Source organism: Zonotrichia albicollis, chromosome 1 (genome assembly GCF_047830755.1).
Source record: "Zonotrichia albicollis isolate bZonAlb1 chromosome 1, bZonAlb1.hap1, whole genome shotgun sequence".
In the NCBI taxonomy this organism is placed as follows: Eukaryota; Metazoa; Chordata; class Aves; order Passeriformes; family Passerellidae; genus Zonotrichia; species Zonotrichia albicollis.
This window is the reverse complement of record NC_133819.1, coordinates 65822548-65848624: the sequence shown is the minus strand read 5'-3', so window position 1 is coordinate 65848624 and position 26077 is coordinate 65822548. Positions and strand designations below refer to the sequence as shown.

Genomic DNA, 26077 nt, shown 5'->3' with positions numbered 1-26077 from the left:
TAGCCCTTGATTTCCTGAAACAAAACCAAAGCTTCTTTTTCTAGCCCTGCAAAAGTACATTGTATCTAAGCAGGTAAACTGGAATTCAGCCTAGGATAGTAGGATGCTGTTGATTTGTGTGAAAAATGATGATTCTGTTAGTTGTTTGCAGGTCTCCTGAGGAGAGAGAGGGCCTTGTATCACTCAAAACCAATTCATTTCGGCTGGCTGGAGAGAAGTATGGACAGCATCCAACAGACAGCCATCTCCAAGTACAAAGATTATAATGGAAATGTTGATGACCAGTCAGTATTGATATATTAGGAAGTATTTATATAACTCAGCGTTGTTGACTACTGTAGAAATATTGTCTTAGGCCCTGTTCCCACTGGCATTCCTCCTGTTGACTTTTGGAGTGTTAGGATCAGACCCCTTTGGCTCAAATTTGGAGTGAATTAAGACTGAAAGAAGCATGCATGTTCTGCAATCACCCTTCACTTTTGGAGGGGAGAATGGAGGAAATAACTGACTTGTGCAATGGTACCAAAGTTCTTTATGGCATCATCAAGCCATACACTGAAAATAAAGCTTTCCTTAAGCTATTTGAGATATTTCATTTTGATCTATAGCCTAAAGTGTTCCCTGTTAATGGAAGACTCAATGTGGTTTTTATGCTTTCCTTGTGAAACTGTTCTTTGACAAGGAGAAAAATGTATCTAATTAGCATGCACCTTTCTGTATGTGGATTATTATGCATTCATTATTTTAAGTTGGTGCTTTTATATGAAAGTTTCTCCAGAACTTTGGCAACTTGGTAGAAAGGAGTGACAGTTCAGTGCATTCTCAGCTGTGCAGCTCTAAAATATGTTGCTTTTGAAGACACCTACATGTTACAGTAAAAATACCCCTTACAGCCAAAGGTGCGTGACCACAGTCTAGGTAATCACAAAAGAAAGAGATTCAACTAAGTACTGAAACAGGAAAAAAAAAAGAGTAAATTTTTTTAAGAGCAGTAGAAATTATGAAAGATATAATTACTATTCTATGAATATTAAAAAAAAGCCCCCCAAACCCCACAAAGCTCAAGGGTTCACTATATGTAAAAGTCACTATCAGTTAGGGAATATATATCTGAATATTGAATGTATGCTAAATACTATACATTTGATTGACATTCAGGGCTCAGTTGTACTCCAGAAAAAGAACAGATGTGTAGCTTTGCTAGAAACAATAAAAGACAATTTGGGGAAATGCAGAAGTACTGCTAGAAAAGCTGAATGCTACATTTCTAAGTAAAATGCCATGTGACTAATATAAGTGCTCTTCTGTCCCAGATAGGGCTGCTGAAATTTTAAGCAGATAGCAAAAATTTACTGTTTCATATTTCATAGATAATAGTTGTTCTGAATGCTTTAAATAATACAGGAAATGTAGTGTGACAAACTTGACATTTGAATATTAATACTGATACTGAAACAGTTCACCACAAAGAATGCCAGGGCTGCAGGAGGAAGGATAGCATTTTGACCAGATAAAGACACAAAAATTATAAAGCCCTTCATATACATTGAAAAAAAGGCCTTGTGAAAACTGTGACAAAATTACCTTTCAAGATTAGACATTTTATATCCTGTTTGGTAATATCTCTGCAGGGAAAGTTGGAAGCAAAGAGATGTCTTTGCCATTTCTGTCTTCCCCCTTCCTCCCCCACTTGCAGTTTGATGAAGGCTATTTGAAATAAGGTTAAGAGTCCAGGGCTATGAAGTGTTTTAGGTTCACTTGTACAAATACATGAGTGGATGTGGGCTCAAGAAAAGACACATGGGCATGTATACTCTTTGGTGACCAGTCTCAAACTTGCTTGAGATGCACTGTAAGTTATCCTCTGTAGAGTTGAGATTTGGCAACAGGTTACTTTATTAAAGAGAGGCTTTTCTTTTCTAAACATAAAATAGTGCTGACAGTCCCTTTTTCCTAAACAGGCAAGATTGCTCTCCCACATCTGTGTGCACATGAGTGTGTGCACAATCCCTTAGTATAAATTTGTTATGGCTTGTTTGATTTATGTAGCTATGTGTGGTGAGACCAGGAGAACACAGCCCTTCAGGTATGAGTAAGTTTCAGCCCACCTACATAATGGTGCCCAAGCACTGTGTCCTCTTTCTGTTTACAATGTCTCTCAAAGAGGATACAAAATGAAGATGTAGACTGGTGAAAAGTTGATGATTGCAAGCAGAGGAGGCCCGCGCAAGCCAAGCCCATGGAAGGAGCAGGAATGTTTCTGTTCTGTTGCTCTCTGCAGTGCAGTGCTGGTGTGGATGTGCCCCACTTGATAAATCTCTTAGTGGCTTTTGGCAGTTGTTGTCATAGAGATGATTTGATAAGTCACTTAGCTGGTTGTAGTACTGATAGGTACATTGCTTTCCAAAATTCCTTGTAAGTGGAGTATGTAGGATACCTTTTTCACTTTGTATGGGTAGTATAGGTTGCACCAGTTTGATTTTAGCTGTTTAGCTATATGCAAACTAGTTAAAGGCGTTTTAATTTTTGGGTCAGGAAGGAAAAGTTTGTCAGCTTCCCTTCTGAAAATGTTTTGGTAGCTGTGACCACTTTTTCCCTTCAAAAATATATCTTGTGCTTTCAGGCTCTCTCATTTTCAGATGTGATTAATGGTAATTTTTATCTTTAGAATGCAAAAGGAATTTTTAGCATACTTTTGCACTGTATAGTGCTTCTTTCTGCACAAACTGCTTACCAGACAAATTAAAAAGACAGGTATGTATTTAAAACCCATCCAACCCAAAGCAAAGTACATTTTACCTTCTGAAATATTTATATAATTGTAGTTGTAGGTGCTGCAACATATTTATGTGGAAGTGGCATCACTCTGCTTTGCCAAGCGTAAGCAGGTCCCTTTAGCTGTGTATTGCCACTGTAGGCAGAAGGAAATGTTGGGCATTTCACTGGAATGATGGCAAAGCCTTTGTGTCTCAGTGTGGGTAACCCACATGGGAACAACCCCTCTGAGGTACCTTCTGCAGGGGGCTGTTGCCTGTTGGGGAATCACAGATCCCTGGCAGTTGCTGGTGTTCCTGTAAAAAGGGTGTAACAGCAGCACTTGTATTAAGAAATGCAAATCCCCTGCTGCCATGTACAAAGCAGGCAGACTCCTGACCCCTTGGTGATGCCAATGGCATTTCAGCGTGCCCTGTGAGTTATTAAACTCGTTAGGCACAATCTCATTTTCACAAAGGAGACCTGGACTAAGACAGTAATGCATTGGAGATCTTACTCTCCAGGGCTGTGCAGTTGTAAGGTGATTCACAGCATGTACAGAGGGAATGGAAAATGTTATCTTGGAAGCATTCCAGTGTGTTATTTTGAAGTCATTTTGCTCAGGCACAAACGCTGGTGATTGTATGGCAGCCTCTAGAGCTACAGAGTGGAAGGTGAACCTCCTATACCTTAGGTAAGGCTGTAACTAGTAAATGACGTTTTATTCTGTGGCCAGCTATTCACCTGACTATTCAGACCTCTGTTCCAAATAGAAACCAAGAAAATAAAATACTTCTGAGACTTTGGCCTGTTACAATATGGGTTGCTGCTGCAGATGATTATATGGATCGATTTTACTGCCAGTTCCCTATGCCAAAATTTAGAAAAGTGTCTTAATTTTAACTGCCCAGAAACACAGCCCAAAATGGGAGTAATCATACTGAAACAAATTACTTTTTTTACATCCTGTATTTGCTCTATTTCTTTCACTGTTTCCCAAACTACTACTGCCAGTGGTACGATAATAGGTTAAACTAACTTTAAAAAAAATAATTATAGTATAGTTGCTCAAAGGAACATAGAAGTAAATCATTAAGACAACATTTATCTTCTGATTTAGTGTCTGAACCTGCTTCCTTGATATTAGTGCAAATTAATGAAATTAGGATCATACCTTTAAAGAAATAGGAACAATAAAAAAAAACCAAAACGGAACCCCAACAACTGTATATTTGAGCTCACCAACATAAAAATGTGACTGAAAAATTGTGACATAAGCCTAAGCATCAACTAATTGTTATGGTGAATGAATAATCTTCCAAGGAGCTGTGAGTGACCAACGTGTTATAGTGCATGGGGGCCCTATTAATGCACAGGGTATTGACAGAGCATATGGTAACTACTCCAAAACATGCCATGTATAACATGCTTTTTGTACTGTTGTGTAAACTGCATTCTAATGTGTAACTGAGGATATAGGTAGTCTTAAAAAAAACATTTTGTGCTGTAGCATTTGCTAGCAATATGGTATATTGCCAGGATGTACAGTAGATATTCAAACTCAGTATGCTGCAGAATTTGTGAATTTGCATGTGAAAATACTTGTCATTTCAGGAAATACCCTGAAGTATAACTGTCCACAACCTTCCTCTTTTAAATTATTATTAAATACTTGTTTTCAAAGCCGAATCTTTAGCCATTTGGAGTATGAATTTTATAGCTAGTGATTTTAAAATCTCATAGTCAGGACTGTGACCCAGAATTTTTTTTTACCATTTTTGCTGTCCTTTTGATTAATATGTGTGAAGTACCAAAGCCTGTGTACCTCAATGCTGTTCATTACCCTGCCTTTTGGAAAAATTGAGGAAGAGCTAGGAAGAGACACGGGCAGGACCAGAGAGCATTATGTAGTTCAATCCAGAGATCATTTCTCCTGGTGTCACTTGGCTGAGGAGAGATAATTGCTCATGCCTCTGGTCAGAACTGTGTAGTAACATGTGAACCCTTGGGAGTAGGGGGTTCAAACCTGGGAGATGTCCTTCTTGGGGGGACATTTTGGAACCTCCAGGAGTGGATCATGGGAATGCTGGGGCTCTTTCAGCTCAAACTGTGAAAGCTGGGGCCTCAGCTGCCTGTGTGCTGTTCAGAGATGGGGAGCTGCCTGCATGCAGGTAACCAGATTTTAATTTTTCAGCTTGCCCCTGCAGCAGCTGCTCCTCATGGGTTTTTTTCCTGCTGCTCTGTGCTGCTGAGAACATCTGCTTGTGGGTGCTCCATGCCAGTGCTGCAGCTGAGGTATGGGATCAGAAGAAGAATGAGGAATGTGGTGGCTGCCTGTGAACCTGCTCACCTTCTGCACACTTTCAGGAGATCTATAAAATAAGGCAACTAATTGCTAAGTCTGGAGTTTGTTTAAATACAACTCAATTGTTGCATAATGTCTATTACCTAAATTTTTCTATCCTTTTGGAATGTTGCCCCTCAGGGATAACTGGATACAAGTGTTGCACTGCATGTGCATAAAGGCGGGAATATTCCTACGGGCTGCTGCAGCCCTTGCTGGAGGTTGTGAGTGGCAGTGTTTGTTTGCAGCATAATGGTGGGTTTTAGTTTGTACTCTGTGGTGGCAGCAGTGACCAGTGACTGTGGTCTGTGAACCTGTTGGCTTGGAGCCTGCCTCTGAAGAGCAGGGACTCAGGAAAGCAAAGACGGCTGTCAGCTGGTGCAGTTGTTCTATGGTAGGCTTTGCTTTTATCGGGAAAACCTTGCAAGTGGGAGAAGATTGAAAGCTTGCTTGGCCTTTCTGCAGGTGAAGAGAGGTCATAAAAGTTTTTTTTTTTTGGATGCCAATTGTTTTTTAGAATTCTAGTTATACTGTTTCATTTTAATGTAACTTTCCCTGGTTTTTCCCCTGTCCATATTCAGTCAAGTAGCACTTCTGTCTTTCTGTTTAACTACATGTGCAGTTGTCGCTATCCAAAATTCTTTATTGATCTAATAAAGTAGTTAAATGAGGTGACTTTGAAAATATAATAGGATAGCTAAGTGAATCTATATAGAAATTCATGTTTAACAGAGAGCATATTTGATAAAGTTAGCAAACATTCTGTGAGCAGTGTTATAGTTATGGCTGTTTTCAGACAATTTGAAAGCTTTCTGGAGAACTCATCCTCTGGAGTAAAATGTTTTCTGCTTGTTTCTCTTATGAAAGGGAATAAAGTGTTACTGTTGTCAGAATCCATTCATTTCTCATACCTTGTAGTCAATGATAACACTCCCCTTCCTGTTTTTGAGATACTGAAACATGGAAGTGAAAAATGCCTCATTTAATTATTTAGATATAGGCAAATAATAATGTTTTCCCCTTTTCTTGCACTATTTCTGACTGTTCTTTAAAAATTCCACTGCACCCCTGGTAGGTGAAATGGTGTGGGCCTGAAACAAGAGACACCATTCCTAAAATTTCAGCCTGGCTCATATCTGAATGTGCTGCCTCTCATGCTTCACTGCGAATCCACATCAACCCACTGGTGTGATAACATGGAATGAGCTGCAGTCACCCAAACCTTTGCTTCATCTTGAGCAGTCAGACTGGCAGGAGTGGAAAATGCTCCTCAGCAGCAGGTTTGACGCTTAGGAAAACTGATTCAGGAGTAAATTCTTGCTCTGACGGCGACAGCCTTGCTCCTGCCGTGTGCCATTGGTGACAGAGGAGGAGCAGCAGGCCATGCCAGGTTGGGAACCCCTGGCATGGGCCCTGCCCACACGTGGTTGCAGGGAGGGGCTTGATGGGGGGGTAGAGCTCTTCCTGCTGGGACTCATGGCACCTTGCTGGAGTTCAGCTGAACAGTGTAATTAGTATCATTCTAGCTCCCAGTCAGCTGTAATAGGTACCAGGAAGGCGCTTGTCTTTGCATAACCTATTAGAAAAGCTATTTTACTTTCCTACGTGTATGCCTTATATGGAAGAACAGGCGACGTGGTGAATTGTCAGGAGACTACATGAACTGCATTTTCCAGTGTCACAACTGGCAACTGTGAAATCTGCATCAAAATGCTTGTACCAATCATCCTTTAGGCCAGCGAGGGGAAAGTACTGCTGGGTGTGCAGGGTGCTCATACCTGAGCTGGGGGCAGATGCCTACTCTGGTCCCCACTGGTGTCAAGGGAGTTAGTGGCTGAACTAGGGAAGCTGATCTGGGCAATCTTCCAGCCTGAAGGATGTGAGGCAAAAACGGATGGGAGGAACTGTAAGTGATATGAGGGAAGCAGTAGGCTAGGAGAAGAAGGGTCCAATAAAATCTAGTAATAAAATACATCCATAAGACTGCAGGACCTGAAGTTTGAAACAGTAGCTCTATGCTTACATGCTTGGCACAATTTTCATTTCGAATTTGTCTGCTTCCTTCAGGCTTCCTCTTGCCAGAGAGGTGGTCTGTACGCTCACTGTCTGCAGCTGGAGAGTCCCTGCTCTGCTCATGCCAGTGGTGATAGAGGACCACAGGGAGATAAGAGTTCTCCTTGTAGCAGTCATTGCTCTTGGGTGGGTGTGCTTGGCTGGTTTTCCAGATCATAGACTTCAGGCAGTAAGGCATTAGAAATATTATAGTCTATTAAATGTACTGTGGAGCGTTTGGCTGCACTAACTGCTGCTTTTAATAGAGCTCAGATCTGACATTTTTGGGACTGAGAGGGTTTGGATGTAAACTTTGTTAAATTGGTTTTGAAAAAGGAAGTTCTTTCATGCTTTGAAGGGAAAAAAATATGAAGACAGAACTGCAAGTCTCTTCCTTAAATCAAAGTTTTCTGCCTGAAATGGGAACAGCTCAGCAGAACAGTTTAAGTAAACATGGCCATAACTGCTTATCTGAGACATTGGCATCCTCTCTTCTTACTGTGTTACTTTTTTGTGGTATCCTGGCGTCTCTCAGTCACTGATGTGTTTGTTCTCACAGCACCTCCTTTGTAGGCATATGCTTTTGTGTCCATTTGATAGTTGCTACCAAGATTTGAGGCTTTATCTGAAGACCTTGCTCCACGAGTGTACCTTTTCTACACCTCTGCAGATGAGATTTTGCAACTGCTGTCTGAACAGTCCTTCCTGCCTCCAGCTCTGAATTTCTCTCTGTCTCTGTTGTGGCTTCTTTATTTATTAAGCAGGGGAAAAAACAGAGGCAACTGTTTCTGAGTCATCCCAAGTCAGTGTTCAGCTCAGGACAGGATAAAATCTAGGCCAGTGACAGCTGGTGTACAGTTGTAGCCTGTGTGGGGGGTCAGTATAAACTGGGAGATTTGCTGAAAATCACGTTATGTATGTGAGAGTGCAAGGAATTAGGTACCATACTGTAAAGCTGGTGCCTGAGAATGGGATCATGATTCTTCTCCTAGGTAGGAAAAACGCACCATATTGTGAGAATGACTTATTGATACCTAACATTACAGCTTGGGTGAGTTTTGCCTGTGTATGTTAAAATAATGTAGACCTAGAGTGGGTCTTTTATCCAGGAGGCATTGCCACCTGCAAATAACTTCTTTGCACTCCAAGTTCTTCCACTGTACCATTGCTTGAAACTTCATTATTGAAATTAATTTTTAAGTTAACGCTTTGCTCTTAAGACCAGCCTCTAAAGAAAGAAATTTGTTTTTATTTGTACATGAACAACAAGAAGAATGTTTTAGTTATAGAATGTAGGATTGTAATTTATTTGATAGGTCTAGTAAAGTAAGAAATTCAGTGATGTTTCATAGAGCACTTCTGTGTGTTCTATAACATCTTCTTCAAAGTAATGGAAGAATAAGAAATGAGAAGTGAGAGATGCTTTGTGTTTTTTCATGGGAATGAATTTGTCTGTACATTTTTGAGGCTCTAGTAGAAGTTCTTCCTCATTTTGGTTATGTTACAAGGAATAAAATCAATTATAAGGAAAAAGAGAAAAAGAAAACTGTGCCTCTTGCTTACTTTTGTTGTGATTCCAACAACAGTGCATCAGGTCATGGGAAGTGATCTCAGCCATATTTTTAGTTACAGTTTGAAAAATTATGTTTTGTCATGAAATAGTGCCCAGAAGTTTAAAGCTAGTACACATGCAGATGTAAGTATATTGCACTGCCAATGCCAATCTAGTACATAAAGAGCTTCACAACTGTTTGGATCTGCTCTTCTTTTATAATGGGCTGCAACTTGTTTACTAATGCTTGAAAGCATGTACACATCAAATAAATCTCTGGTATTTGGGCCATAGTGTACCAGCATTATGCAAAGGGAAGATTACCCACACTCAGTATTAAGCTACGATCCACTTCACTCTTGATTCCTCACCATAGTAAATCAACCAAACCATCAAAGAACAGAATTAATGGAAGGGTTCCTCAGACAATAGATTTATTTCCATGTTTATTTGTATTATTGTTAAGAAAAGGGAAATCAGCAGAGCAAATCTGCCTGGAGGCTCAGGATGTTATAAATTAATCAAAAGACATGAAGTGAACTTTTGGGTGTGGAAAACCAGCGGCAGATGCAAATGCTACATAGCTACATCGTACGGTGTGTACGGTGTTGCTGCAACAACTGAGAGCAGCACTCCTGCTTTGACTGCTGCTGCTCTCAATAGATAGCCTTTGGCAAGCAGTATATTGGCAAATCTGACACAGAGTGAATTTGCAACATTGACTCAAAAGACTTTCCTAACATGAAGCATCTTTAATGCATATCATTTTAGCTCTTTCCTGTTTTTACTCTGCTCTCTTTCAGTGAAAAGGTCACGAGAAGCAGTAGCTGAATTTTTCTGAAGTGCTTTACAGCAGGGAAAGTGGGGAAACCTCTTAAAGTGGTGTCTTATTCCGTAAGTTAAACCTTTTATTCTTCAGTTAATTAATTAATTTATCTTCTTTTAATTTTTTAAATCCTATGTATCAGAATAATTGTAGTCACTTAGAAGCTGTCCCCAGGCAGTGAAACTCCTCATCCCTACCTTGGCTTTCCCCCTCCCCCAGAAGTAGTCTTTGCCAAATGAAACCTGTCAGCCCACTTTGGCAGATATAGAAGTGTGCAGCTGACTCAGTCCCTGCCACAAGGTGACAGTCCCTCTGCCCCAGCTGGGGCTGGTCGCTGCTTTCCTGCTCACACTCGATGTGCCCTATTGAGTGTGCGTCTTTTTCTTTGGCACTTGCCCCACAGTGCCCCACCTTTTCTTTGTGCATCCAACTGTAGTAATGGGAGGTTTTTCAGAGACCAAAATGGGAACTTTTTGGGTTTTCCCCTACAGCAATAGCATAGGTATATTTGATGTTGCTACCACTAACACTATAAGAAATAAAAGAGAGAAGACTGTATTAATTTTACAGTAACAGATAGGGAGATGTTCTTTAATGTAACTAGAGGTTCAGTTAGTGCTGCTGCCTTACATTGATTCCAATAGAAGGTCAGAGATGTAAAAAAGTGTAGTGCTGAATATTCAAATTTAATTTGTAGCATCAGTTTAGGATGGCTTATAAGTTTAGCTAGCCTTAAGGGTGCTAAGTATTTCCAGCAGAGGTCAGAAGGAATTTCAGCTGGTCAGCAGTTCCTGTGATTTGGCCTGATACTACTTACTATCATTTTCTTGCATACCTGATACTTCTGCATTTTTTTGCAGGTATGAGTTTCTTTGTTCACATCGCTTTATGCCTCATTTGCTAACTCTTCTGTTCTGGAAAATTGGCAGGATGACAGCATGCAACTCCCTCATCCTTTTGTGTTAGGGCTAATCCTCAGGTTTCTTTCTGATGTGTCTCCAGAAATATGTATTCAGCTGAGGCTGAATGCTGGATTGATTTGTAATACTAAAATGTGAACAGTGCAGATCACTTTCTGTCGCTTAAAAAAAAATCACAGTAGAGGTGTATATGAAGAGTGTCAGAGTTTTAAACTCAGTCACATAAAATATGTTTCTAAAATACAGATGTACTTTGGCACATGCCAAAGTACTTTGCTGAATCTGGATGTTTGTCTTTGCTTTGTAAACTCGGAACTTTACAATTAACAATTAGATGACTGATTACTTAACAGGTTATGGTATTTTACTGCTCTGAATTGTGCTTTGGCATGACAGACAGATTTTTATTTTGATTTCAGATTATATGACTTGTTTTTACTTCTTTTTTTTGCTTACCATATGATTTAATTAAAGTTTTGTTGCAGTGATTGACAGTTGTTTTATTTGATACCTGTTTATAGACGTTTATTCATTACTTTTTCAGTGTACTGATATTTGTCAGAAGAGAATGGTATTATTTCTTTTGTCAATGAAAATGAGGCTATAAATTACTGTAATTTTGGGATACATTTCTGGTATGAGCAAATAGTATTCCCTTGGTGAGTTTTCTACTGTGGAAAACTAGGTTATGCATAATATATTTTAGAAAAGACCTGTATTCCTCTGAAGAGGAATGGCATTGTGCAACTCCTAGAAACAGAGAAGAATCAAAATGTTTGCATAGTCTTATTCAAAGTATGGAAGCATCTGCAGTGTTGTTCTTCCTTGTTCACAGGGGGGACTGGAAATTATTGCTTCTGGATTCTGCTTGTGACAGATAAATAATTTTTTTTAATCCCTCTTTTGTAGGACATGGGGTGAAGGGTTCAGCTTTCAGCACCTCGGTGCAGTCACCTGCCAGGTTCTTCCCAGAGCTGCCCTGTGCCTGCCACTGGTGCAGGTGTGTTAGGTCTCAAGGTGACGATACCCCCAGTCACCAAAGAGCAAACAAAAGTCACACAGATGTGTCACACAGATGTGTGACTTTGAATTTTACGGACAAGTTCAAAAGGATTTTGCAAAATTACGACGCGAGTAAGCTGTGGGAGTTGGGAGGATATGATGTATTCTTCCCTGCTAAAATCATTGTGTTAACACTCTTGGCACCACCACTGAACTCCACAGTAACTCGTGGTGTACATTTGAAAAAGGCACCGAGCAGCACACACTGTTTAATTCTGCCTTCTGTTACGCAACAGAGCACGATTGCCTCAGTGAAGCACATCTGCATTGCGAGAGTAAACTCTCCTGGGAAGCGAGTGCATCTTCCACACAAGTAGGAGTGAGGCGTGGGCAGGGCATTGCTATTTTGGCAAGCAGAGGGAGCCAGTGTTGGAAAGCTGCCTCACCTTTCACTTTCCATGGAACTTACCCTTTCTCCCTGTTACAGGCACCAACCACTGCCACTTGCTTCTCTTAGTGGTGGCATGGAGATGGGGATGTTTTCAGTGGATGATTAAAAGCATTTATCAGGGTTTTGGGAACCATGGTCTTTGCTATCTGTCAGGTCTGTTTGTGATCCTTGAGCAGAATAAGCTGTTAAGGAGAAGTAAAGAATGCACTTTAGAAAACCATCTGGAAGAGCTAAGAAAACATTTTGGTTTTACTAAAATAAGCCAAAGAAAACCACACCTGTGTGATAGTATCTTCTTTAACTGCTAAGTCGGCAGCAGTTGATGGAAGGCACAAAATTCCTGTAACTTTTATATTATGTTTCAGTTTGCTTCTTCCAAGTCTCTCTCTTGCTGGAAGCAAAGTGAAGCTCCTGCTGTCTCAGTTCTGCTGAAGTTCTTCCTGTCATCCTAAGCTTGGTTATCAACCCTCGTTTTTCTCCTATCAGCATGCATTACATTTTTATGGCAGTATTTAGCAAAGACTTTCCAACAGTGCCTATGACAGTGTAATTGGACCCCTCTGTCTGACTGAAATTACTCCCTCTTTAATGGGGGGCTCTGGCTGCTTTCTAACACAGCTTTCTTTGAGGCAGGCTGGAAGTCTAGTTAGCTGGTCTGTAATGTGGGTGCACAGCATTTCACCAGGCATTAGTCAAAGTAGTTATTCATGGTTTGCTGTTAAACTGTAAGAGTGGAGTGAGTGAGATTCCCCAGGGGTCTGTCCTGGCTTTGGTAATAAAATATTCACTGTTTTCATTATTGAAATGATTGATGGAGCAAAGAGAGCAGTTGGTAATTTTACATAGGATAAAAAGTGTGAAGGGGGCTGCAGGCTCCTTGGAAGGCAGGATTAGAGTTTTGAGCTGCCCTAGCTAATAGGAGAAATAGTCTGGGAAAAAACCCTGAAAAATAGCCAGGATACAAACATAGAAGTGCTGTAGAGAGATAGAAATATCCTGTTGCATGAGACAGGATGGGGCTGACTCAGTAGTGGTTCTTCGGAAGGTGGTCTGTGAGCTGGTGTTGGGCTGTGTTGGAGTAATTGTTTGGCCTGGTTTGGTTGAGTAGGGTGGTAAAAAAATCACAGCTGGTTCCCAGACCAGCAGAGAAAACCTGTGTCATGTCCTTCTCTCCCTGGCACCTGGGCTGCCAGTGCTCTGCTGAGTGGGCAGCTTTTCTTTTGATCCCCTGCCTGCTTTGTTTCTGACCCTGGAGCTGGTGACCAAGCCTGTAGAGAAATGTCCCAGCTCAGATCCTCCCAGGCCTGGTCCATGTGCACAGGACAGCGCATCTGAGGAGGGTTGCAGACCTGAGACTGTAGGTGTCATACAGTCATACAAAGAACAAGGGTTCCCCATCCATGTTCCTCAGGAAAGGAAAGCACTGTTTTAGGGTGTGTAAAGAAAAGGCATGAAATAACTCCTCCACTCCTTTCAGTGTTTGAAATGGCTTAACATCTAGTTTGGGGTACAATGCAGTCAAGAGCCAGCTGGGTGGTGTCCAGGAAGAAGGCAGGAAACATGATGAAAGATTTGGAAAACATGACCTGGGAAAGAAGATGAAAGAATAGGGATTGTTTAGTCTACAGGGGACAAGGCCAGTAACAGACATGATAGTAGTGTTCAAGTATGTGCAAGGTTCCTGCAGGGAGGAGGGGAATAAACTGTACGGCCTGACTGCTTGGGGCTAGGGCTAAAAGAAAGGGGCTCAATATGAAGGTGACAAGACTTAGGTAAACATTTAAGAAAGCTTTGAAATTATAAGGATATTTTGGTCCTGCAGTTATTTGCCTTTGAGGAGGCAGTGGAAGCATCATCACTGGAGGTTTTTATAAAACAGACAAACCTCCTACAGGAATATTTTGGGTATTGCTTTGGGAAAGGAGGTGGAATACATGCTTCTGAAGGTCGTTTCCCAGGAAATAATGAAGAAATCTTATTTATTTATTTTATTCTGTGAACTTAGGTAATTAGGTAATCTAATAACCCAGCAAGTAACTGAAGAGATAGTGACAATTCATTATTGCAACATACCAGTGGCAAATAGACAGCTGATTTATGCACAAAACTCAGTGATGATGATGATACCCTTCTGCTCTCTGTTCTAGTTTAAAAAAAAATCTGAGCAAGCTAATTTTACTGGAGCATTTCAAAAGGCTGTTCCTGTAAATATCTTACTCTACACAGAAATAGAGGAAGCAATGTTAGTTGACTTTGCTTATTGAAGTATTGTGCAAACACTATCAGTACCTGTTATTGATTGTACATAGCACGGCCATGGTAAAGCCAGCAGTACTTTATGAGGCACAGGAGCTGAACTGGAGCAAGATGTTGTGTTTTCAATCTTGATGTCTGTGCACTTTTATGCTTCTTTTATGTGGAGTAGGGAGCAGGCTGAGAAGAACTAAGCTTTAGTTACCTCATTGCTATCTATACATGAGTTACTCTCCATTGTCTTGTTACATTAAGTGCCTTGAGAAATACCTTGTGGTGTCCCTATGAATACTTTCCTCCCTTTTTTCTTCACTGGAGGATCCCTTCTATGACTTTGAAAGTTCCTGCAGGTCCCCTACAGTCTTTCAACTCCATTTCTGCTATAGGACCAAAATGTACTTTTCTTTTTGAAACACAGGGAATGCATGACAGGGAAGAGGAGGTCGCATGTGTTGCTATGATGCATGAGAACGAGCTGGGCGATGGAGTTGCTACAGGACACTCTTAGGAGAGTTTCCTGAGTTGGGAGGGCCAGTTTGCCTCCATGCGAGGGCAGCCAGGCTCCTTGTGTCCTGCTCAGTGCAGCCTCTGGTGTGACAATCCTGAAGGATGTTCTGTCACCCTCATCCTGGGCCTAGGAGCAGTGGCAGAGGACGGTGCAGAGTCACCATGTGCCTGGCATAGATTTAGCAAGGTTTATCGTAATCCTGGCAGTATCCACACTGACCCTGGGCAGTCAGACATCACCGTGTGTTCCTGTCCCTGGCCCTGCAGCTCTGGCCTCACAGTGCTGTGCCTACACCAAGGCACCTGCTGCTGAGCCACTCCTGGTGCTCCTGCACCTGGGAAAGTTGCCCTGAGCACCCAAGAATGCTGCTCATTACCTCTTTGCAAGAGCTTCCTCTTCCTAGTCTGCTGCTATGCAGGTCTGCGTCCTGATCGAGTGTGATAACAAAATGAGGACACGTATTCACACGTGCACATATGTGCATATATTTTAGTCTCTTGCCTTTTTAAATATGGAATAGCAGTGTGCACATTTCTCTGTCCCAGTGTATCTGCTTTGCATCAGAAAACTAATGTTCCTCATGATCCTGAGCGTCCCATCGCATAAGAAATAAATCAGCACTGCTCTTCCTGTGGAGTTTCTTCAGGGGATGTAAACTGCTGATTTAAATTGTGACTAAAATCAGCAATCAGGAGAACTTTACAGAAATCACCAGCTTCTAAATCTTGCTTTGCATTTACTCTTTTTAGTTATAGTCCTTAAAGAAGAGAATGCATTCAGTACTTGAAATAATTTCATATATCTTTTTTTAAACTTGTACTACATTGTATTTCTACAGATGTTCTACCACTAATCTGCTCCAACATATATTTCTGTGAGCCTTTAATTTTTCTATTTTTTTTTAAATCAGTGGTGTTCTTTCTGTTCACTGTTGACTAGATTAGATTTTTTCATGTGACTTGTATCAGGCTATATTCACATTAAAATAAACGTTCAGCAAAAATGCCCAAAAAGGAGATTCTGAAACATTTCTGTCATGCAACTAAATGCTTCCCTAAAATAGGAGCTGAAAAATAGGAGGGGAGAAGAGGAAAAAAAATCAGCTTGTTTTGTGTTAAAATTAAGTCATTTTTAAAAGGAACTGTTATTTCTAGTTATTATTTTTTTTTTGGTCACAGTATCTTAGATAAGAATTTTGGGAATCATCTTGAACTCTTGCATATCACTTCTGTTAAGAAATTATTTTAACTCCTATTTCCTTCCATCCACAACTTTTTAGTTTCTTTCTTTTGTTTGAACCAGCTATATAACTCAGCTTGCTAAATGCACTGACATGACAGAAAGCCTCTTTGGGCTGGCAGAAGACTCTCCTGCAGCAAGCTGTCTGGCAGGCCTGGTTTAAGAAGTGCAGTCATTAACTGGTAGCAGTCTTGAGGTTTGATTTTCTTTGTGACTTCAGCAGGAAACAACCTTTTCTAAATGTTGATCAAACAACAACTCTGAATTTGAACAGTTTCAACAGATGCCACATTTGAATGTAATATACATTGTCATAAACTAGTTTAGAATATGTCTTAATTTACATACATAAGTGCATGAGAAAGAAATCACTTATATACATTAATTAACCTGTATGCAGAAGGTGGTGACCCGTCTCCACTGTGCCCAGAGGGGGAGAAGAGGGTTGTGTAGCAGACTTAGGAGAGGAACAGAGCTTGAGGTTTTGCTGTTGTGTTCCCAGTCACATTCTTGGATCTTGCAAAAGTGACTCTCTCTTTCGGATTCATCCAGCTGTAAATGAGGAACTGAGACTGAAGACTGTTGAGAGATTTTAGGAATAAAGCTAGTAATTTTGTTTTCTGATACACTACATAATCTCTTCCAGGAAAAGGCAGTGATGGCTGTTGGTCCCATGGGTGGCAGCAAGCTCAAGGATCAAATGTGATAACACCGATCACTTGTGGAGTCTTGCAGTTTTTTTCTTGGAGAGCTTTGCAAACATGAGCTGGAAAGAAAGATACTGGAAAAACTAATTTTCTTTTTCTAATGTATATAGAAAAGCCAGTTCTTGGAAACTGGGGAAGGAATCAATGATGTGGTGCTGAGATAAATCTTCAGAGATGGGCATGAGTGGAGTATTGGGTGATTGCCCCTCTTCCATCTCACTTGGCCATGACTTTGGCTGCACAGTCTTCCCAGCATTGCTCCTTGTCAGAGTTCAGGCATGGGAAGAAGTTGCTGCTCCTTCCATGTACAGTGCTGGTTAACTCTTAGCATCATAAGCTTTGTGCTCCCTCACTTGTACCTCTCCTTTCTCCTCTCCTAGCTTGATGCCCATCCTCAGCTGCCTCTGATGCAGGGTGCCACCCTTGCCTAACTGTGTCTTGGAGCTCAGCTTAGAGGGATGAGTGCATCTGATTGGTCCTTTTGAAAGGTGATGCTCAGAAGTGTCTGTATTGACAGGGGCTGTGGCTGGGAGATGAGGAACCTTTTTGCAGAACTATCAGTCATGGTTTGTCATCCCTTTGTCACTGTTAAGCAGTTTCTGTGCTGGTGGCCTGAGAGCCCTGTGTGGGATTTATGTAAGTGCAGCACTGTCTCCAGGCTGAGGTCAAGGGAGTCCTCAGTGAGTCTGCATCTGAGCTCTGATCACAGTTTGTCACTAATTGTGTTCAGGTCAGTTGACACTGTATGTCCACATGCAAATTGCACAGCAATTTCAGGAATCATCTGCAGAAGAAATAGAGGCACTTGCATCATGAGTTCAAGGAGAATCAGTAAGTGTGAAACCCAGTAGTAAAATGAGCATGAGGGTGTTTCTGCATGGCCAAAACCCTTCAAGGATAATGGAAAGATTAGTCTGGGGGAAAAATTTTGTATCAGCTTCCATGAATCCTGTGCATTTATCTTTTGGGGTTCTTTGTGTTTGTTTAGTTGTTGTTTTGGTCTTAGGGTTTCTTTTGTTTTTTGGTTTTTTTTTTTTTTTTTGTTTTGTTTTGTTTTGTTTTTTTTAACAGCTTGCTAGTGGATGCTATAATCAGGAGTATGTTTGTAGACGTACAAGGGGAAGGCCACATGGCAATTTGTGGTTGCAGACTGATTCACTGGCTGCTACAGCCTGCGAATGGTGGACAGGGCAGGGTGGATTCCAGAGTACTGACACTTAACTGCAGGCAGCTGATGGGGACCTTCTGTGATTGAGTAACAAAAGGAGTTCCACTGCATGCAGGCCAGAAAATATCAGCTAATGAAGCCTCTAAGATAAGATTTAAACTGACAGGAAATGAAAACTAACTTTACTGTTTTTCACGCAGGCTGACCACCCTCCCCCTTCACTAATGTTCCTGATGACTGCAGGGGAGCAGTTCCTCTACCTACTTCTTGGAATATACACACTTGGGTTAGAAAAGTGCATGACCAAAGTGCAGAGCCAAGCTCTGCTGTCTGTGGGGCTGCAATGAGCCTTGGCTCTGAGTCCAGCTTTATTTTAGACAAGCCCTTGCTGTCGTTATCTCCAAAAAAGCTGCATTTGAAAGCAAGGACTTGTGTAAAGAAGGAAAGTACAACACTTTCCTGTCTCTCTCTCTGCCTTTAATCTGTTACAACAGATCTGTTGCTGTGCAGAGTGTGTTAGGCTCAGCAACTGCTCTTCCTCAGCATACCTGTCAAATTTTGAAATCTATAAATAAGGATGTTTGGAGCAGGGGGAATAGACACACCTTCTAGCTCCATTGAAATGCTTGGGCGTAACATGCTTATTTTGGCAGGACAGATTGGGGAAAACAAACTCTATCTCTCTTTCTCTATATATTGCTAAAATATAGGGACTATCCCAAATAAAACAGCTGGTGTGTCTATGTGGCTAAAGCAGATTTCCTTAGATTTATGCTAGTCATGTTATGAGCTGCACTAAAAGAAAATTAAACAAGTCATTTTTCATCCCCTTCAGCTGCAGACCTTTGTCAAAGTTTGTTTCTTAGAAATTAGATGAACCTGATGAAGCAGGATCTTGTGTCTAAAAATAGAGCATTTTACTTTCCATCTTGCCCCTTACAGGCAGGGTATAATTTTACCTTATCCAAGAAGTGAGATGAAAGGGGAATTGAGCTTTGCCTTATGTCTCTATCTTCATTTGAGCTTGTGACAGAGGACCTTCATCTTTCCTGACCAGGTTCAGAAGTGGAGGGATCCTGACAGTGAGGAACCACCACTGCAGGTTGTTTATGTGGCCAGGGCAGCATTTGCATTTTGCAGGTAACGTGGCCTTGCATATGACTGTATGGCTTCTGCTGCCCAAGAACATGGGGCTGAATGTTCTGCTCTTGCAGCAAAACAGGCCACACAGCCCTGAAAAAAAAAGATGGAGCTTTAAACCTGAGTTTAGCAAGGCCACCTCAGCTGCAGGTCCACTGGAGTGTAGCTCTGCAAGTAGCCCCAGCTGCCCTTTGCGCTTCTTTAGACACGTAGGAGTGTCCAGCTGCAGCTGCCTCCGGGCTCTGCAGGTGCTGGCAGGGGAGCCAGAGGGGGGCCGGGGGGATCCTGCAGCCGCCTGCCCTCGGCACTCACCAGGAAAGCCAAGTCTGACTAGCAGGAAGGGAAAAGCTGGCTGACGGCCAGGTTGAATGCCATGATCCCAGCGACAGCTTCCTTCCCCTGCTCTCTTCCTCCCCACCCCAGTGCCTGAGTGCTTTGGAGGGTGGTGTCCCAGGCGCTCGTCAGGGCGTGGGAGTGTTGGGGCGGTGCTGTTGCTTTGCTTTCTGGGCTGTTTTTTGCGTGTGGATCCGTCGGCAGCTGTTTGCCTGCTGCTTTCCTAACCATGCGTGGCATTCTTTGATTCAGAGGATCGCAAGCGTACGAGCCAGCGTGTGGCAGCTTGGCACGACTGTTTCATTAGAGCAAAGAAGGCCTGTGTCCTGCAGGGTTGTTTTAGTAAAGACATGTCCCATCTGCTGCTTCTTATCACCCTTTTTATCTGTGCTGCTGACTCATGCAGTGTGGTCTGCAAGCTCTCCATCGCAGTCACATCACACTTTGAGTTACCTTTACTATGACTCATGTTTGCTTTTTCACTTGGCAAGTGTTAAGCTAAAAACAACCGAGTCTTGTCCCTCTCTCGTGTGTTGTGTCCTTTTCCCCCCCTGTACCTCCAAGTCTTTTCTCTCTGTCATAACCTTTTCCTTCTCCTCAAGCAAAATAATTGTACATAAGATTTAAGCTATGTCATTTTGTCTTTATAGCATCTCTGTACTGTGCATCTCAAGCTAGCGAGATTGCCAGTCTGTGCTGGTATGGTAGCTCCTCTAAGTTGCCGTCACAGATATGTTTGGTGGAGAATATTTTTGTTTCGTCTGTTTAAACACATTATTAATGTTTTGGTGTGAAATTTTGCATCGGGACAATGTGGGCATCTTTGTGTTTTGACATGTAGTATAGGCACACAGATCTAAAACTTGACTTCAAATTTTGTGTGCACTTTCAAGCCTGTGTGTTGAGCTAATGAGATCATAGCTTGAAACCACTTGTGCTGAGGTTTCCCTCACTTGCTTTTGGCCTATACTTTCAGAGCCAGCTTGAAGACCAAGGTGTGTATCCTGTGTGGGCATCAGTAACTTGTTTCACCAAGCTTGAAATCCCCACTTAAAGTGCATTGTTTCCAGGCTAAAGAGAGTGACTGAGGAGTGCTACTGAAGGCTTGGTATTTCCTTGCTTCAGTTGATGGGAATTTCGCAAATGATTTCTTTGTGGACAGATTTGTGTGCATTTGGCCCTTTTCAGTGCTGAAATCCCTGAATCTTTTTCAAAGGAGAGCCTGGTGCATGTTTCACTGAGGACAGATGATTGGCAGAGGTTGCTGTACAGTTTAACTGATGCTGAGTTCTGTATCTTACTGTACTGAGTCCTTGGTCATGCCAAACTTCTGCCAAAACTGGCAGTCTGGTTGAGGTCTGTTTGCCCTGAATAAACCTTGAAAAGTTGTGCTTTTATAGTGCTGTTGTGATAACTACTTGGATATCATAAAAATTGGCCTAGAAATGAAGGAGAAAAATTCTTGGAAGAAGTTTTAGAACAGGAAGGGAGGGTAATGCGAGACTTTTTATTTAAAAGAAAAACAGTTGTCCTCATATTCTTCTAGCAAACACCAGGCAGGTTTAGATTGCTGTGCCAGATTTTCTTTTCTAGGAACAAAGTTAGACTTCTTTTTTACATCAGGGTGCACGCAACAGATGAGAACACACATCTGTCTCTTTTAGACTAGTGTGTAGAAAACACTTTTCAGTATTAAATAGCTAACACTTGTTTTAGACTGAGCTGCCTAAAACTATTGCAAAGGCTAAGTGATTTACCTGTGCCCATGGACATAGCCTTTGAAGCAGCACCACCTGATCAAGCAGACTCTCTAGGCCCATTTCAGCCCTCTGAGATGGAGAAACGTCCTTTTGGTACCCAATCTGTAGGGTTAGACTTGGTAGCTCCTTCCTGTGGAAGGCACCAGACTATGTTCCAACATTTCTTCTGGTGTGTGGGCTAAACAATGCCTTGGATAGGCTGGGGCATTTGCTGCTAACAGTTTAGCTTGAAAATACATACTGTGGTAAGTGCAGGAGATTTACCTTTCCAAGCTTGTGGAATGGCCAGCTTGTCTCTGCGCAGGTGTGTTATGTCATCTCCAGTTCCCATCTCTCCTTCCTGTTTAGCTTGCAAACGTCATGATTTTGTGAATTTGCTGTTGCTGGGTGTCCCTGGCAGTGTGCTGCCGAGCTTTGTTGCTTTCTGGTGTAAATAAATAGAGCTAAAGGTGATCACAAGTAAAAATTTTCTATTATTTCTGAGAAGAATCTTGTTCTCTTGTAAGCCTAACTAATACAGTCCATACCTCCAAGCAACGAATGTAGGGCCCTCCTGCTCAGCATGTGGCATCTGACTAGGAGATAGGCACTGCTCATTGGAGTCCTTGACCCTCAGAGACTTTGCTTTTCCCAGCCCATGACCATGGTTATATGTACACATGGTGCTGTCCCTGGTGTGCTGCTAACGGTGCTGAGGTACATCATGGGCACACAATGTGGAGCAAAGGAAATCAGTGCTTATGGACAGGGCTTCTTGTGCCTCACAGACACAGGCTGCACCCTTAGGAAGCTGGTGGCACGTAGAAATATCTCTATTTTCTGTTTTCCCTCATGGTGTGAGGACAGAAGCATGGGTCTGCAGGTGGCCAGTGCTGAGCCCTGCTGGATACAGCAGGCAGCTTTCCCTCAGCAGGAGCAAGGCAGTGCTTCCTGCCTCGGGACAGGCTTAGGTTCACTTTGCGGCTCATTTTACCCATGTGCAAAATAGATGTGTAATGATACCTGCCTTTGATGTGGAATCCAGTCTTAATTAATTAATTAATTGATGTTCCCTAAATGCCTTGAGATCTGAGAATCACTGGTATGCTCCAGAACAGCAACAACACTTGTAGTTTGGAGAACCATTTTTGGAATGAGGTTTCTCAAAAGGAGAAACTCCAGCTCCTCCTTTACCAACTCCTCTCCCTTTTTTTCTGGATGAAGTGATACTGTGCTGTGCATTAATTGTATGGCTTGCTCCTTCTGACTTCTGCCTAAATAAATAAATAAATAAACTGATGTGCTTAATACAGTCAGCACGTATGGTGCTTGCCAAAGAATTTCTCAAAGCAGCAGAGCTGGGTTGCCAAATGTCATGTCTTTTATATAAAGCATTCTTCAGGAAGCAAAGTTGCACAGGGGAAAAAAAAGAGAAGAAAATGTTATAAAAACTCTTACTGCTGTAAGAAACATTGTCTTCCCCCACAGGGAGAATGTCTGGGCCATATCATGGTGGGATCAAGGGATCCTATTTTTATTTCCTCCCAAAGGCCCCTCTCTCATTTCTTTTCTGCACTCCCTCTCTTAAGGAGTAGCTCTTTACTGTCCTGGCTGGGGGAAGTGGATTTCAATTAGCATTCAAAAGCAGGGTTATGTGATGGTCAGCTTACATGTGGATTTTGCCAGTGGATTTTGGGTGGAGAAGAGGTTGTTTAAACAATGTCACTGTCAGAATATTTATTAGTATAATGTGATTAATGATTGAAAGAAACCAACGGAAATTTTTTTAATATATTTATTTCAGGGAGCGTGGGGGAGGTAACAAAACTTCAGCATCAAAACATAAGGCTGTACGTTGTAAATGCATGCAGATCTGCTTTTACTGAGGAAGCTTTATATGTACCATTGATATGTTTAGTTGTGTTTGTGTTCAGGAGTGCATTGGGCCAGCTCAGCGAGTGTGGGCTGCAGTGGTTTGACCCTGAGTTTTCCCTGACAGGTGGAGTTTGCTGTGAGATCTGCTGTGTTCAGAGAGGCTTAGCCTCAAACCCCTCTTGTACTGCAACCCACAACTTGCTGTGGGCTTGTGGGAGCCAAAAGTGCCCTGGGGTGAGGCAGCATCTACTGTGTTTTTCCAGGGGCAAAAGATGCCAGAAGGCCCATGGGTGAGTGAGTGATGAGCTGGATTGGGCATTACACGGGTCAGTGTTGTGTCCCATGGGCTGTAGGCTGGGCATTGATGTCCTGGGTAGCTGGGCTGAGCAGAGAGCAGGGTTTTGCCCAGTTTCAGGGCCCTGTAGGGATCCCAGCCAGCAACTTGCTGCTGCTCAGCTCACTCGGCTGCTTTTTGGTAAAGATGTGGGAGGATGAGTTTTGGAAATTGCTTTGTGTAGGCCCATAGAATTGCTTCTGCTTATTTGTGTACTCCCAGTTCCTATCTCTGGGTGGTTCTTACAAATCCAGAGGCCAGTATTTTTTCCTCTAAATTTAAGCTTTGTTGTGGCAACATGTTGTCTGTAAGTGTCTGCAGGCCCTCCATTGCTCTCAGTGTTGCGCACTAGCTGGTTGACTTTTTAAGCCCGGTGTGGATTTGCAATGTAAATGTGGTCCATTGAATTGGTATCAATAACAGAGAGTTGGAGCTGTACTGAGGTTTACAAAACAGGATTGAAATAGATTTTCTGAACTTCAGCCCTCTACAGTGTTTTATCTCACAGGAGTATTTAATCTGGTAGCATAATGTGAGATCATTTAGGCAGCAGTGCGGCCTCGCAACTCAATTCTCCCATGTTATAGCTGCAAATGACTGAATGCAAATTTAAACTATATATACACTACTGTTTCCATCCGGATCTGTCACAACTCCTTTGAACTTCCATCAGGGTTACTATATGGCACTGCAGAATAATTAACACAGTATGCATTAGCAGTATGTTCATTTGTCCTATATTTTGTCAGGAACAAATCAGCACCAATACTTGGATAAGCAGCAAGAGCTTCTGCTTTTGGATTCTTAATGCCTGTATTGCAACAATGCAGTAAGTTAATGGTAATGAGTCTTCTTCAGTTAGTGAAGTTACATAATTTTAAAACATTGTGAAAAAACCCTTCAATGCTCCTTCTCCTTTCTTTTTCCAGGAGGCAGCTTGAAATTCTGTGTGATGAAAAATCCACATCTCTGGGTATGGTGTCAGTAGGGAAGTCCCCACCACACAGTTAATTGTGACAGGTGCCAGTCTTTCTTCTGAGATGTGCTGTGTCAGACTGAGGGACTCTCTCAATTGTACTTCTTCTTTTTTCTTGTAATTACACAGTTCTGCAGTCCTGCTTCTCTCCCTGGGTTGCAAGCATTGAAGTTTTCACTGCTTCTGAGTCCTCGGCCATGTCTTGTGTTGTGTGTTGATCTAACAATAAGGGAAAGAAGACCAATTAATAGGCTAGTGCTCAGATTTTACAGATTAATTTTTTTAAAAATGCCTTTAAATTTAGACTGCAAGTGTAAGATAATTCCCAGATAGGAGAAAAGCATTCTGAGCAACAGTTATTGTATGTGTTTGTGTGACTAGTGTGGTAAGAATGTAAATTAATATGGTATGTATTATATAAGCATAATTTCAGAATAATTTCTGAATTGATAAATTATATAGTCCTCAGAATACATGAAGTGAAAATGATATTTGCATTAAGAAAGAGAACTTGATAGGTAACCCTTCCATTTATACTTAGGCACAGATGGGGTATGGTGATGAGAATGGGAAGAGCCTGCATCAGTTGGAGTTATAGTGACCTCAGTTTGCCATATGCCCTTCCCTCCCACATTTCCTCTAGGTTTTTTTCCTTCTTTCTTTTTCATTGGGGAATTATTTCTCTTCTCTGTATTTTGTTTACACTGTCAATATAGCAGTGTTTGTTCAGGAGAGGTATTTGATTTTGCAGCTGACATTTATTTACAGGGTCACCTTTTAGTCCCTGTGTTGGATTGCCATTCCCTGTGAGCAATATCTCACGAGCAACATAACCTACTGTCTAAGAGATTCCACAGAAAACTCTCTCTCTCTCTGAGTCCCCGGTAAAAGGCAGGTGGAGGCACGCTTTGGGCACATGTTAACACTTTTGTGGGAGCTTATATTGTTCTTTGAGACATAACAAGCCTCCAAGATCACACCAGGTCAGAGGGTTTCTAGCAGTGTACTACTGTTGCTGAAGCCTGTAGCTCAGTTTGTGTGGCTGATTTTTGAATGGTCGGCTTTCAGCAGCATAATCCAGGGAAGATGTCTCTGCACGTGGCAACAGAGGGTTTGGAATAGCTCCTTAAATGTCCCTTCCAACCCAAACCATTCTGTGATTCTGTCGGTCTCTGACAAGTCTTTACTGCTATTTTTCTCCCCTGCAATGATCATTTTTGCATATTCTCAGCAGTTACTCCTTTACTACTAGGAGCAGAGGGTACTGTGTCTTTGAATGTTTTGACACTCACTGCTTTAGTTCTTGACTCATGACTTACGTAAGTCTCTTGAGTAGGTTTCAGGTTGCTATTTAGAGGTGATGATATGCTGCTTGTGGAGAAAGCATAGAGGCAAGGAGCTTGAGACAATTGTCTTGCTTTCCTTGTCCTTTTCTCATGATTTTTGGTACTTTTTTTGTTTGTGTGAACAGTCAGGGAAGGCAAAAAGGGAGAAAATAGGTCTGTGGAAAATGTGTCCTTAAATGCTGATGTAGGCATGTAAATACTTGTATGCAGATTTAAAATTTTGCTGGTTATCAGAGAGATTAAAAGAGAACAGAAAAATTAGTAGGCCTCTCTGGGTGAGTGGCTCCTTGAATATGAGAACACTGCTGTTAGGTACTCAAATATGAATACAGAAAATATAAGTTCAGGTATTCTGGTTTCAACACTTTACCATTATAGAAATGGGAACCGGGAAGAGGAAGAGTTGGAAGGAACAAATAATGCAGTGACTTGTGGGGAAGTATCAGATATTCAAAAACTGTTACTCCAAGCTTATATATTTTCAGCTTTTAAAAATAATTTTTCTGCACCAATTCATTTGACATTTTTTTCATAATCTTCACATTTGCCCTCCTTACT

The 26077-nt window shown here is 41.7% G+C and overlaps 1 protein-coding gene across 21 annotated transcripts in view; it reads left to right on the top strand.

The window, feature by feature from the left end:
* The window catches only part of ATXN1 (ataxin 1), a 367362-nt gene that overhangs the window by 167347 nt on the left and 173938 nt on the right, over positions 1–26077 (top strand). For 15 of the 21 annotated variants that reach the window (XM_074543189.1, XM_074543262.1, XM_074543203.1 and 12 more), the window contains one exon: positions 9506–9596. The exons of the other annotated variants lie outside the window; for them this stretch is intronic. The gene's annotated coding sequence lies outside the window, so the exon portion shown is untranslated. The remainder of the gene's footprint in view (positions 1–9505; positions 9597–26077) is intronic. 21 annotated transcript variants of the gene reach the window in all.